The sequence below is a fragment of the Ictalurus furcatus genome, chromosome 6 (assembly GCF_023375685.1).
Source record: "Ictalurus furcatus strain D&B chromosome 6, Billie_1.0, whole genome shotgun sequence".
NCBI lineage: Eukaryota > Metazoa > Chordata > Actinopteri > Siluriformes > Ictaluridae > Ictalurus > Ictalurus furcatus.
The window spans coordinates 3,740,158-3,754,413 of record NC_071260.1 but is presented as its reverse complement, the minus strand read 5'-3'; the positions used below and the strand labels follow the sequence as shown (position 1 = coordinate 3,754,413).

The 14,256-nt window shown below is 39.9% G+C and overlaps 1 protein-coding gene across 5 annotated transcripts in view; it reads right to left on the bottom strand.

Annotated features, from left to right (window-relative positions):
* gulp1a (GULP PTB domain containing engulfment adaptor 1a) overlaps positions 1-14,256 on the bottom strand; it is a 125,870-nt gene that overhangs the window by 35,593 nt on the left and 76,021 nt on the right. Inside the window, exon 1 of one of the 5 annotated variants that reach the window (XM_053626258.1) lies at positions 1,783-2,304. The exons of 3 other annotated variants lie outside the window; for them this stretch is intronic. The gene's annotated coding sequence lies outside the window, so the exon portion shown is untranslated. Of the gene's footprint in view, positions 1-1,782; positions 2,305-14,256 lie in introns of those variants that run through there. One more of the 5 variants, XM_053626254.1, reaches the window with a different exon arrangement.

Sequence of the window (14,256 nt, the reverse complement as noted above, 5' to 3'; positions counted from 1 at the left end):
AGCAGTTTATCTTGTAGCAGCTACAGCCCAACTTTTAAACAGGGTCACACTTTCTACAAAGAATTTATCTACAAAGATATTAATCTTCATTAGATTTCTACATCAGGCCATGTTTGGCTCAGTACTTAATAAGCTAAATTTTAAGCCTTTTAATGTACTTCATGTAGAGTGCATCACTGGCAAAGTCGGAGCAAACGGTGCTCTCAGCTGCATCACTTTGTAAATTTTTTATCGCAAATGAATCCAGCGATGGAGTCAGGACATGTTTCTGTGCTCCTGAAGTCCTTCAGGGAATGGTGCAGAGATACAGAGTGCCGCTTGCCAAAACCTTATCAGACCGGGTACTAAAACAGAACGGAAAACAAGACTGCCGCTGAGGCTTGTTTACGGCCAATTGAGCTGTCAGAGAGAGCAACGCAGAGTCAAGCGGACAAGGACAGAGGCATCTTGACCAAGCAGGTGCATTTATGATGCAAGAGCAATGTGAGGCGTTGTAATAAAACCATGAGGTCACTAAAAAGGGAGGAGGAATCGATCGCAGCGACATATTCCTGACGCAATTCTGAGGAAGGTGGAAGGGACAGAACACACCAAAAGGCAGCTACTCCATGGAGTTTTCAGTATACAGATTGCCGTCTCCGATAAAAGAGAGAGAAGAAAATATAATGAGCTCTACACAATGCCTGGAAAGAAAAAAACAACAAAATTTTACTTCAAGGTAATATTATTTTGCCACCTGGGTCCTCACCGGGTCCGTGCTGTCAGTCACTCTGATTGACAGAAGCTGCATTTGTGTGTTTTATCACTTCCTGACTGATGAATCACCCTGACCTAGGAAAGCATCAAACCTCCCTCTGGAATCAAACGCAACACGACCTGCCAGCCCTTTTCCCACCATTCTCCAAGACAACACCAAGAAAGACACTTCGGAAAGTTTTAGTGATAAAATACACCGCTGTCTGGAATGCAAATGGATCCAGTGATGGAGTGCAAGACGCAAAACTGCATAAACATAGAAAGCAATGAATGCAGGGAAGGAAAAGTGCAGGTATTACTGCTATACATCACATCTGGAGAATCAAGCATGACTCATTGTTTATCATTAGTCAGCTCATGCATATTAAAAAGTCTACGAAAAACTGTGCAAACTTTGGAGTGGATGGTTATTTTAGAACAAATCAACACACGGGAAACAGAACGAGAAAGACAAAATACAGAAAGGAGTAAAGCGAAAACTTTTACAGTTCTTTTGACAAAGCAGAAAAAGATCAGTTCTTTAACATGACATCCACTGAGGCTGTTTTCCAAGCAGAAATAGACTTTCAAAAGCTCTGACTTTTGAAATACATTTATTTCATTTTTTAAAGAGCTATACGAGCTCCTTTGACCTTGTAAAATTCAGCAGTCAGGAATAGACAGTTCAGATATAACACAATAATAGCCCCCCCCCCCCCCAAAAAAAGGGTGAGCAGAAAACAGCACTAAAAAATTTGCAATGCATAAAAATCCGCACCATTTTGAAGCCATACGTGAATCGACCGAGCCAGAATTGAGCACAAAAACAAGCGTACATGCATGACCGCGCCAGCCGTGCGCTAACAATCCGAACGTCAGCAATAATCTTTCAGAAGATTCTTGTGTCCGCTCTGGAATTTGGCTCGTTAAACCTCCGAAGCAAGCTGTTAAAGATGCAACTCCCTACATTCCTCACATGGTCTGGACCCTGCCGTAAACGATGTCCAGGTAGTGTGCAAAAAGAAAAAGAAAGGCAAACTTTCTTACCAACAAGTAGAAAAACAGCACTCGGTACCCTGTGCCAAGGCAAGCCGAACAACGAGGAGACTTTCATAGGAACCCGCAGAAGAATGAGAGACAGGGTGAGGCATTATACACTCCGAGAGAGAGAGAGAGAGAGAGAGCGAGAGAGAGAGAGGGAAGGATAGTGGGGAGGAAGTTCCAATGGTGCTTAATAGTTTTCAGCTGTGGGCCAGATGGGGATGCGTACAGGAGTGCTGTGAGGGGGCTGAGGAGTTTGTGAGAGTGAAAAAAAAAAAAAAAGGGTAGAGGAGGTCTATAATCTGTGACAGGGTTCTCAGGTTTGCTGAAAACGTAGAAACTGAATGACGTGTATATATGTATATGAAAAAAGGAATAGTACTGAACAAGGAACAAGTTTCTATGCTCTCATTTTTAAGCACAAATGTAGAATCTTGTCCTTGTTGTTGATCACTATTGTGTGATTTGGTAGGAAAATGTATAGAATAGGAATTAGGGATGGGGAATATGGCAAAAATATCATATCACGATTCTTAAAAACAATTCTACGGGACACATTATGTGTCACGATATATAGGTTTGCTCAAAAACTGCCAGCAACTGCAATCAGTCGTGTTGCATTTTTTTTTTTAATGACAAATAATAATAAATATTCACATAACAGTTATAAATTATTAATAAACCAATTTATAATGCCTGTATTTTGATATTTTTTGTACTTAAACGGTAATATTACAATAGTACAATAAAATCACATCAGCTGCTTTAATTCAGCTTGTAAGTATAAAATTTTATTTTTTTTTAATAAAAAAAAAGATACCATGATAGCTCAAAAAAAAAAAAAAAAAACTAAGTGTACTGGGACATAATTTATCACAACATTGATATTATATCACCACATCGCCCAGCCCTAATAGGCATGTAACTGGATTTGAATGCATTATTCACAATGATCAGATAAACAGGAGGTTCTTTGGGTTTTTAAAAAAAAAATTTTTAAGAACGTTTGATGTTTGAAAAGGTTCACAGGGAGTTTTTCTGAGATTAGAGGTGTGCATCTGGACTGGAATCCCAGATAATGCAATACAAGACATGTGAGCAGGAGGTTTAAACTTTCATGCACAAGCAAACAGTCAGATGTGAACCTCACAGAACAAACAAAGACCACGTTAACACGAATGTACGACAATCCTTGGTAACTGCCTGGTCTGTGTGGTGGTGCTTTAACTTAGGGTGCTCGCTTGTTCATATTTTGGGAACGAGAGACAAATTGTTTAGAAAATATCACAGGCAGGAAATAAAAAAAAAAATGAATAAATCTCTAGTTGAGTGATGTAGATGAGGTTGAGGAACTGTCAAAAAGAAAAAAATCTAGTTTAGGCCACACAATCTTCTGGTTTAAATCTGAAGACAGATGCAGGTATTTGGAGCTGTAAACAGATACACAAACAGATTCTTGGAGCAATTAACAGACATAGAAATAGATATTTGGAGCAGTAAACAGATGCAGTAAATGGATCCAGTTACAGATAGCGATAAAGATAGGGACATCACACCAATGGAACTCAATTCTTAACCTTGTGTTTAAGCTACGTAAACATTTCAAAACTTTCTCACGACTCAGTCAACGGGACACCAAAAAGCCTGTGGTTAGTGAGGAAAAAAACGGTGGAGGGAGGAAGAGAAATCCCCCGAAATGTGGAAGAAATATGTTCCAACATGTTCCCCAACTCAAATTTCCACTGCAGCTGCAGAACCACTTGAGCACAAACATGAGTGGGTCAGTGGATCTTCTGAGCAAAACATCCTGCAGTTTTAAAATCCTGCACCATTGTCCATATCAGTTCTACGAAGCTTTGGAGCAAAAACAAAAACGTTGGCAGTACCAGTCTACTTTTACACACAGAACAGAGAGATTAGCGGAAGTTCACGATCGGGTTCTGCGTCCACTGCGTGCATGGCCCCTGAGTGGTCTGGGTGGTGGTGTGTTAGTCTTGGCATTGCAGTGATGATGCCGACTTCAGCACATTCTGCTCTCTTTATTTTTCTCAAGTGTCGGTTTTTCCTTTTCCTTTTTTTTTTTTTTTCTTTTTTGGTTTCCATCATCTCCACCCCTCAGTCTTGTGTGAACAGCTGTGTCGACAGAGGGGGAGAGGGAGAAAAATCTCAGTTTCTCAAGGTGCTGTGTGGTGGTTAAAAACTACGTGTAAGGCTTCTTCTGAAGTGTATTCGTGACGTCTCATGCACCTGGACATCTTTAGAACAAGGGCCGTGAAATCATGGACTACGGTCTGGACGCGGGATCGAAAATATTTCAGTGGACCGAACCAATCAAGATCAACATATCACAAAACAAGCTCAGTTTTAACTTTAGTTTGTAAGCAAGTGCAGATCTGTTGTGGCTTAGCCAACCACATGAATTTATTAGGAGTGGATCTACACCGTGTTTGATGCGAGGCTCTTGATAAAAATACGTCTGCGTGTTGAACAATATGTGCAACAGACTGCATAGTCAAGTAGATTATTAGAATCATGAGAGGCTACAGGGGTTTAAAACAAAACATACTTCTTCTAAGCATGCTGTTTATCACAAGCCAATACGCTAGCATACTACCCCAGCGCTAACAACACACACACACAAATACACACGCACGCTGCACTCTCTCTCTCTGCTGCTTTAAGACAGAAATTCCCAGCTGATCTAATCTGGGTTAAAGACATGTTCACATTCACAAAGAAAGTAGAAAACGCAGGATTCAAAACACTGAGCTACAGAGAGCTATGCGACTTTTACAGCACTGCTGGCTAACAGCGGAATGTGAAATAAAGAGCTTTGTGCTTTGTGAGTCATACTCAGGATGGTTGTGATTTTTAATGCCAAACTGGGCTAGTTTTGCAACAACAAATCAGAAAAAGAGTTAGAACGTATAAAGAGTTATAATCCATTTCGTATCAACGGAAACCAAAGGCACATATTAACGCAAGTCATATTTTTGCTGTATTGAAAAGTAATTGAGATTGTAGTGAATTAGAAATGTTTCATACCGTGGCCACCCCTGGCATTTATGTAAATTATTTAACTGAAGACAGATCAATGGGTATAATGGGAGATAAACTAGCTAGCGGGAAAAAGTACGTGTTAATTCAACTCACGTTAAATTCAAACAAACGCGTTTAATCTCTTCAGAGTGTGTGGTGCTCGTAAAATGTGGTAACCTGAAGTAAAACAAAACATTACCACTTCAAATTGTCTTAATGCATGGACATGAACTAATGGTTATGCATTAAAATGAAAGCGTTATAGCCCTTCGGTCACGTTAGTTGTTTATCCGAATTGGATCGTTTAGTTTAATTGAATAACCCTGGGGTTAGAGTTTAACTCAGGAATGCCAAGGGGGAAAAAATAAAGTTGGACCACGTGTAAATCAGCTTTATATAATCTGTATAATCTATATAAATGCAGGTGATTATCTGGACTGGATGCTGATTAAAAGGAAATATTTATCCAAAACCTTGATGAAAATAGATTGGTTATGTAAGATGGAGGTCTAATTTCCACAAAATACAATTGACCTACCTCAAGAGCTTTAAGATTTTCTAAAAAAAACAACAAAAAAAAAGCTATGTTTGACGTTTCTACAGACTCTACCAGGCCTTTTTTCGTCAGTCGATCTTACATGTCCTGAAAAGCTTCTATTTGTTTTAGAGAGATCCTATTCAGAGTTTTTGCGAAACTATTTGCAAACTTGAAAGACCTTGCTAAAGTTTTTACTCCTCAAAATCCTTTCTGTTGAACCTCATTGGACCGCAGTTAATATACGAACACCAGACATTCCATTCAAGCATCTTTGTGTTATTAAATCATACAAAAGCCAATGTTATACAGGTTAATTGTCGTAGGAAAGGAGGAGACAAACTGAAGTGTGCTCTAGTCTAAAAGCTTTTGAGTCCTGAGAGGAGACACACAGCTAATATCAAAAAGACTGCAACTAAACAACAGGATAATCCAATAGGTCAGGCTCTGACATTTCCTGCTGAAACAACGAGCAAAGCAATCCAATTACGATTAGACAAAGGTTGGACCACACAACTGAGAAAGGATAATGTTTCTTTTAATAATCAGAAGATTAAGAGATGTCCAAGTCCTCATGACAGCCTAAAAGGCCAAAGTCCATCACTGTCTTTGCTTTGAGTGAATAATTTTGTATATACTGTTTGAGGAGACAGGGAAAGAGAATGGGCAAAGAACTCATGGGAGGCCTTGCTACAGTTCAGAAAGAATCTTATTTACATCCATTCAGCAAATAAAAACATATTATAAATGAGTGCAACAACACAGAATTCATAGATTTATAGGTACTTTTTTCTTTAACGCCATTCGGGTCAATGATGTGACGTCATCTTACTTTATCCATCTGTATTTTTTTATACTAAAAAATGTTCAATTGTTTTTAAATGTAGAATGCACTGTATGAACATGTTACTTACAGGTATTAAAAAAATAAACAAAGTGCAACTCATTTTTAAAGCATTTCACTCTGCTAGAAATATGTCCAACGAGTAGCCCACACACTCCAAATAAGAGAACGCTTCATGCGAGGAAAGAAAAAAAAAGGCACTGCTTTACTGGAAAACAAAAAAGGCAAACGTTTCGGTCACGTGTGACCTCGCAGTGCTGGGTGTAGGAGCCATCTTAAAATAAAAAGTTGCATAGGTCACATGATTTTTTACACACCAAAAAAAGTAAAACCCAAAATAAAGTGATATATGCTCACCACTTAATCCCCAAAGTTCTCAACAACATCAAACTGACAAATACAGAACCAAACAAAAACAGGACATAACCATTGAATCACAAGACGCAAGATGGTAACCAAATAACAAACACAAAGACAATATGAAAATAGAGAAATCTCATAGATGTATATCTTATTAGGAAAACAGGAGAATTGTAGAGTTGTAGAATTGTTAATATGTGTGGAAAAACAGAAAAGGTCTAGATATGGAATAACATATTCAAACAAAGCATGACAATTGGAGTGCTTCATTTAATCCCTTAGGGTGTATATAGTCCATATAATAAATCCATTTGGATTCACATTGTAAAACCCTTTTGTTCAAATCACCACCTCTTCTTGGACAGGAGGTATTCAGCCTCTGAATACAACAAAATTTCATCTCACTCAGGTTAAGGCCAGCATCTACAAACTCTCTGGCAACAGGGGAATGAATATCCGCCCTCAATAAGGAACTTCTGTGTTCATTAATGCGGATCTAATTGTCGATTTGTCTTGCCAATGTATTGTAGTCCACATGGACATGTGATCAGGTAGTTAACAGAAACTGATTTGCAAGTCACTCTAATTTCATATGTTCCCCGAGTAGTGGTACTCGTGAATGAGTTTGTTTTGGTAGCATTTTCACATGCTGAGCAAATCTTGCATGGGGGGAAAAAGCCAATCGAATGAGCTAAGGTGATATGTTTTTGGTCCTTGATGAAAGTGTCTGAACTAATCAAGTAATCTCTTATACTGCGGCCCCTACGATATGAAAACAAGGGAGGCTCTTTAAAAATGTTGTTTCCATGTCATCTGCTCTGAGGACATGCCAATGTTTGTTTACGACCGACTTAATTGCCTGACTATGCACAGTGTAGGTGGTGCAACACATATAAGATCTTTTGGATGTCTTGGATCCATGTAAAGGTAATATATTATTTTAAATATCACGGTCGCACCACGTGACCTTTCAGAATCCTAATCCGCCAGTGGCCCATTTGTGTACATAGAATACACCTAAAAATATTTTGAAAATCATTTTTAAATTTCAAAATAATTCACAATATATTTCTTTTCTTCTAAATCACTGATTCCCCCACCACCAGCCTATGTTCGGTTACTCCTAATGAGCCACTGATGTAACCTTTGCAGACTAGCCTCATTTGCTTTGATAGTCTTATTGATAAATAATGCAAGTCAATAGTGCAATGGCACAATGACGGATGCTAATCCAAATCTATACTGAACTGTACCTTGATGTTTGTTTCACGTCACATAACAGTACCCATTAAAGTAGGAGTTCTCTGGAGAATGTATGCTTGGGACAGAGACGCAAAAAGGGTACTTTCCGGTGTAAGATTCTTTATAGCCCTTCAAGAGGGACAAACCAAACGACCAACCCAAACACTAGACGAAACCTTTTTTCTACAAGTGTAGCAGTCTGTTTAAGTGCAAATATTAATGCAATCTAGTGAATTTTGCCAGCAACAAAAGAAAGCAGGCATTTTCTCTTGTTGAATCTTGAATGACTTTTGAAATTAGGCCGGTCATGATCATTACAATGACAATATCGACTTATCGTACTTATGGATCGTTTTTACTGACCGGCCCATTGTCAAACCCATTGTGTTTCCGTGCATGTTTGTTTACATAAGAATGAATTTCACCAACATTTTAGTCATTCACGCTGCTTCTGTCCTCTTATCTGCTCTAGGGCTGTCGAATTAAAATTCGAACTTCAAATATTCATAAAATTGAAGATAAAAATGCACATTCAAATGCAAAGATTGTGCATTCGCATTTAAGATGAAAAAATGACACGCAAGACACTAACAATGTTTTTTGAAGAAGAAGAAAAATCTAGAAAGAATTGTTCTAGTGTTTCAAATAATCCAGTATAATCAATAATGTCGGGGGCTGAGCCACTTCAGCTGCGTGGTCTGAAACTAAACAGTGAATGAACAGCGGTTAACTGACACGCTTTACTAGCGGGTTAATTAACTCAGCCAAACGCATCCTATACACGTATGAGATCAATCAGATATTTACACTAATTAAACCTAATACTACAACTTGGTCCTGCACAAAATGATGCGAATGTACAAGTGAAGTTAAATAAGGTGCTAGGTAGAATGGTAAGTCATGTTGTGAATACGCTCTTTCCATAACAACATAATAAAACACGGACAACTAATAACTAAAGCATAAAGAATTCAAAATATTGTATCACAGTAGTCTCTCACTGTGATGTTATTATTTTAGGAGATCGGGTTTTCATAAGGGCAAATTTTTTTGTTGATGCATGTATAAGTTATTATACAGCCCCAATTCCAAAAAAGCTGGGACACCGTGTAAAATGTAAATGGAAACAGAATGCAATGATTTGCAAATCTCATAAACCCGTATGTTATTCACAATAGAACATGGAAAACATATCAAATGTTTAAACTGAGGAAATGTCCCATTTAAAAAAAAAAAAAAGTGGTTTTTAATTTGATGGCCACAACACGTCTCAAAAAAGTTGGGACAGGGGGCAACAAAAGGCTGGAAAAGTAAGAACAAGAAAACGAAACAGCTGGAGGAACATTTTGCAACTAAGTAGGTTAGCTGGGAACAGGTGAGTAACATGAGTGGGTATAAAAAGAATCTTTTAGAGAGGCAGAGTCTCTCAGAGATTGTTAATCCATTTGTATGGAACTCCTTTATGTTTTCCTTCTCGGTTCAGTTCATTTAAGCAGGTGAGATCACAGGGATCATACTCTGAGATCATCTGAATGAGGCGGTCTCAGTTATGCTTTTTGTGATTTCTACGTACACTTGATGGAGATTAAAATTTTTAAAAACCTTTTCTGACCAGTCAATGAAAGTTTTATGAGGATGTTTTCAGCCTTACACACCCCTCAAGCTTTTTTTTTTCTTTTTGGTTCTTAAATTTTGTACAGTGGGGAAACGGAAACAAGCCAAATGATTCCAAAGCATGAATTTCACAGGGATTCTCAAATGACTCAAATGGACAACTTCGTTACACATCAGACATAACCCACAAACTATCATTGCACTAGGGAAAGTGAAAACATACAATTAAAGACAATGTTAATAAAGATATAAATCTGTGTGTGAGTTTTCTACATGGACCTTAAGGGGTGTAAATGGAAATTCAGTCTATTAGACATTGTTTCCTGCCTTCAAAGCCTCCCACGTCCCTCTCCACCAAAGAGAGTTCGGCCTTCCTGAAGAAATCACAAAAGCACTTTAAAGCTCCGAGCTTCAGCAGCCATCGCTCTGGGCTAAACATGTGTTTCCAACCACAAAATAATAAAGAACAGGAAACGGAGAACCTAGTGAAGCTGAGAGCTGCCACAAAAATCATACTGCTGTTTACCTGTATTCAACCCGTCTTAAAACGTGGGAAGTGGGAAGCTCAGCAGTTAAGATGTTGGACTTCTGATCAGAAGGTTGTGAGTTCAAATCCCAGAACTGCCAAGCTGCCACTGTTGGGCCCTCGTACAAGGCCCTTAACCCTCAACTGCTCAGTTGTATAAAAATGAGATAATTGTAAGTAAATTCTGTAATGTAAAGACAATCTTCTATTAGCTATAGAAGAAGCTGTATCAGAGATTAATGGGTACATTCGTTTTTAAATTTGGGCTCTTACAACTCTTACACACTCTCACTCTTGAACGTCCTGGATATGTCCTCATTTCACAATTCATTTGTAATGCCACTCGAGAACGGATAAGTGTGCGACAGTCTGGAAATAAAAGTGCATCACTTCAATTAACCGAATGAGGTGAAGAAGATACAGCATGGGCCCAAGGAAGAAAAAAACAAAACAAAACAAAAGATGTCCTCTGTGTGTTAACAATCCAGATTTCTTCAGCTTTAAAACCGGATAATTTTCATGTATCACTGAACAGAAACATTGTGGCAGAGTAAGGGCCTGTGATTAACACCGGACATAAACAAGTTAAACATTTCTACAGAACGGGCTAGAGGATTATTAAAGGATTAGCATTATTCTGTGACCATGAAATAAGAAATTTTTAAGTCTACTGAATAAGAATGCAGGAAGAAACCTGCTACTAAATGCTAGTACCAATAAAAAGTATACTTTGATAGGAAAACATGAAAACATTATTCAACTAATGTCCCGTTGTATCATAAAATAGAAAATGCTGTTGTGTTAACAGTTTCTTTAGGCCACGCCTCCTTAACCAGAACAGACACACACACACCAAAGACACACATCTTTTACTTGGGCTAAGAGACACAGAGACCACGCCTGATTCACTGAGACTGACAGACACCAAGGCCACACCTCTTTTACTTCGGCTAAGAGACAACGAGACCAGACCTCCTTCTCTGAGACTGACAGACACCAAGGCCACACCTCTTTAACTTGGTCTAAGAGACACCAGGGCCACACCTCCTTCTCTGAGACTGACAGACACCAAGGCCACACCTCTTTAACTTGGTCTAAGAGACAACGAGACCAGATCTACTTCTCTGGGACTGACAGACACCAAGGCCACACCTCTTTTACTTGGTCTAAGAGACACCAGGGCCACACCTCCTTCACTGAGACTGACAGACACCAAGGCCACACCTCTTTTACTTGGGCTAAGAGACAACGAGACCAGACCTACTTCTCTGGGACCGACAGACACCAAGGCCACACCTCTTTTACTTGGTCTAAGAGACACCAGGGCCACACCTCCTTCTCTGAGACTGACAGACACCAAGGCCACACCTCTTTAACTTGGTCTAAGAGACAACGAGACCAGATCTACTTCTCTGGGACTGACAGACACCAAGGCCACACCTCTTTTACTTGGTCTAAGAGACACCAGGGCCACACCTCCTTCACTGAGACTGACAGACACCAAGGCCACACCTCTTTTACTTGGGCTAAGAGACAACGAGACCAGACCTACTTCTCTGGGACCGACAGACACCAAGGCCACACCTCTTTTACTTGGTCTAAGAGACACCAGGGCCACACCTCCTTCACTGAGACTGACAGACACCAAGGCCACACCTCTTTAACTTGGTCTAAGAGACACAGGGCCACACCTCCTTCACTGAGACTGACAGACACCAAGGCCACACCTCTTTAACTTGGGCTAAGAGACAACGAGACCAGACCTACTTCTCTGGGACTGACAGACACCAAGGCCACACCTCTTTTACTTGGTCTAAGAGACAACCAGACCAGACCTACTTCTCTGGGACCGACAGACACCAAGGCCACACCTCTTTAACTTGGTCTAAGAGACACCAGGGCCACACCTCCTTCACTGAGACTGACAGTCACCAAGGCCACACCTCTTTTACTTGGGCAAAGAGACAACGAGACCAGACCTACTTCTCTGGGACCGACAGACACCAAGGCCACACCTCTTTTACTTGGTCTAAGAGACAACGAGACCGGACCTACTTCTCTGGGACCGACAGACACCAAGGCCACACCTCTTTAACTTGGTCTAAGAGACACCAGGGCCACACCTCCTTCACTGAGACTGACAGTCACCAAGGCCACACCTCTTTTACTTGGGCTAAGAGACAACGAGACCAGACCTACTTCTCTGGGACCGACAGACACCAAGGCCACACCTCTTTTACTTGGTCTAAGAGACACCAGGGCCACGCCTCCTTCACTGAGACTGATGGACACAAAGGCCATGCATCCTTCATTAGGACTGACACAGCACACAGAGGTCACACTTTAATTGGGACTGACATTGGGTCCATTTGAACAATGGTCTCTTCTCTCTGTTGCGGTTCTCTCTGAAGTCCAACATAGAGAGAATGAGGAGGAGCTTCTTCCCAAAGGCCAGGACAACACCAAGAACTCTTGGTCTTGGACTTGTGTGCACAACACCCACTACCTCAGCCTGATCTTGCACAGCATTATTTTGCACAAACGACTGCACATGTTCAAAATATATTAAAAATATAGTCATACTGTTACTGCCACCGATCTTTGTATCCCTCATATTATATTTCTATGGACAGTCGAAAAAAGCATTTCACTGCATGCCATACTGTGTATGGTTGTGTGTGTGTCTGTGTGTGTGTGTGTGTGTGTGAGAGAAAATGTTTATTTGACAGGTTCAAAGTTCACACACTCTTTACTAAGACTGAAAGGTGATATGAGAGGCTGACACATATACAGAGGCTGGGACTGAAACAGAGGCCATGCCACCTTTACTGGGACTGACAGGCAGTGCCAAATGAAGCTCATTTGATAATTAAAATGGTATGTTATGTGTATTAAAATGTAATGTTTGTACACCAGTAATAAAAACAACTCCGTATGCCATACCAGATAGAACCCAAGTCTATTCAGGCGCCATGTTCGAACAACATCTTCCTGAAACGCGCTGTTTTGAATGAGTTCGTTCATGCTGAAAATATTACACACAGTGCACTGATTGTCATGAATGCATCTTTACACCCATCGTTCTGCCCTGAATGTCTCTCTGTGTAACAAACAACAGCCCAATACATTCATTAGCCATCGACAGGAACACAAACTGAACTCCACAGAGATTGAGTCCAGTAAGTATGGGTACACAGTCCTGGCCCTGAGCAGTGGAATTAAAGTACTTAAGCAAGCTCACGGTATGGAGATGGAACAATTCTGTGAGCTGATGCGTTGCGGTGGAGCTTTGATGAGACAGGAACGGGGAAGTTGTAAACACTTTGACAAGAAATCCTAATTGCCAATTAAAGCCAGTTTGCTGAGGACATGAGCAAGGAGAGGCCCATTTTAACTGGCTGCCACATCCTTCACGATTCTTAAAATCATGCTTGTGTGTAAACATTTGGTTCACTGTTTTTTATTTTTTTACCACGGGGTGAACAACAAAATGAACAACAACAAAGACCTACAACAGCAACAATAGCAATAACGACACCAGAAATAACAGCAACGACAACAATTACTAACACACCAATAACAGCAGCATCAATATAGCAACAGCAATAGGACCAACAACAACTCCACAACCAACAGTAACAACAGGAAAAACAGAATTGTAATATACAACACATACGAACACGTCAAACCATTAGATTCATCTGCACAGAGGAGCAGCGCCAAAGCACAACCCACGAAAAGAAAAAGAAAAAAAACGCCGCAAGTTACTTGCAATTTTATGTTTCAAACAGAGGTGGCGACAGAGAGGCAAAAGTTCAGTACTGCAGCTTTGAGCAAGGCGTAACATGATTTTTTAAAAAAAAATTTTTTTACCGTAGTCTGTGCTGTTATACAAAAGCGAAAAAAGTGCATTGTTTTTGTATAACAGCATGGTCTCGAGTGTGTTATTCCACTTATACCACAGCGATTTCCCAACTATTAAAATGATTTAATTTATTAATGATCGTCTGACATTTTAACAGTTTATAGTTAGACTAAATGTTGTGGAACGTCTGAGAGGCATGTTAGTTCCTGTTCTCACTTAAGTTATAGTCGCGATAAACAGTCATTCCCTTACCAGCCTCTCTCTATATATATTTCTCTCGCTCCACAATCCACGAGGGACTTTTACAAGTCCCTGTGTATGAGCTGTTAATATAGAAACAATAACGTATTAGAACGAGAATATTAATATTAGTTCATATTACAGTCAGAGCCATACAGTTATATGAAAATAATGTACACCTTCTGGCCAATCAGATTTGAGAACTCTACTGTGTC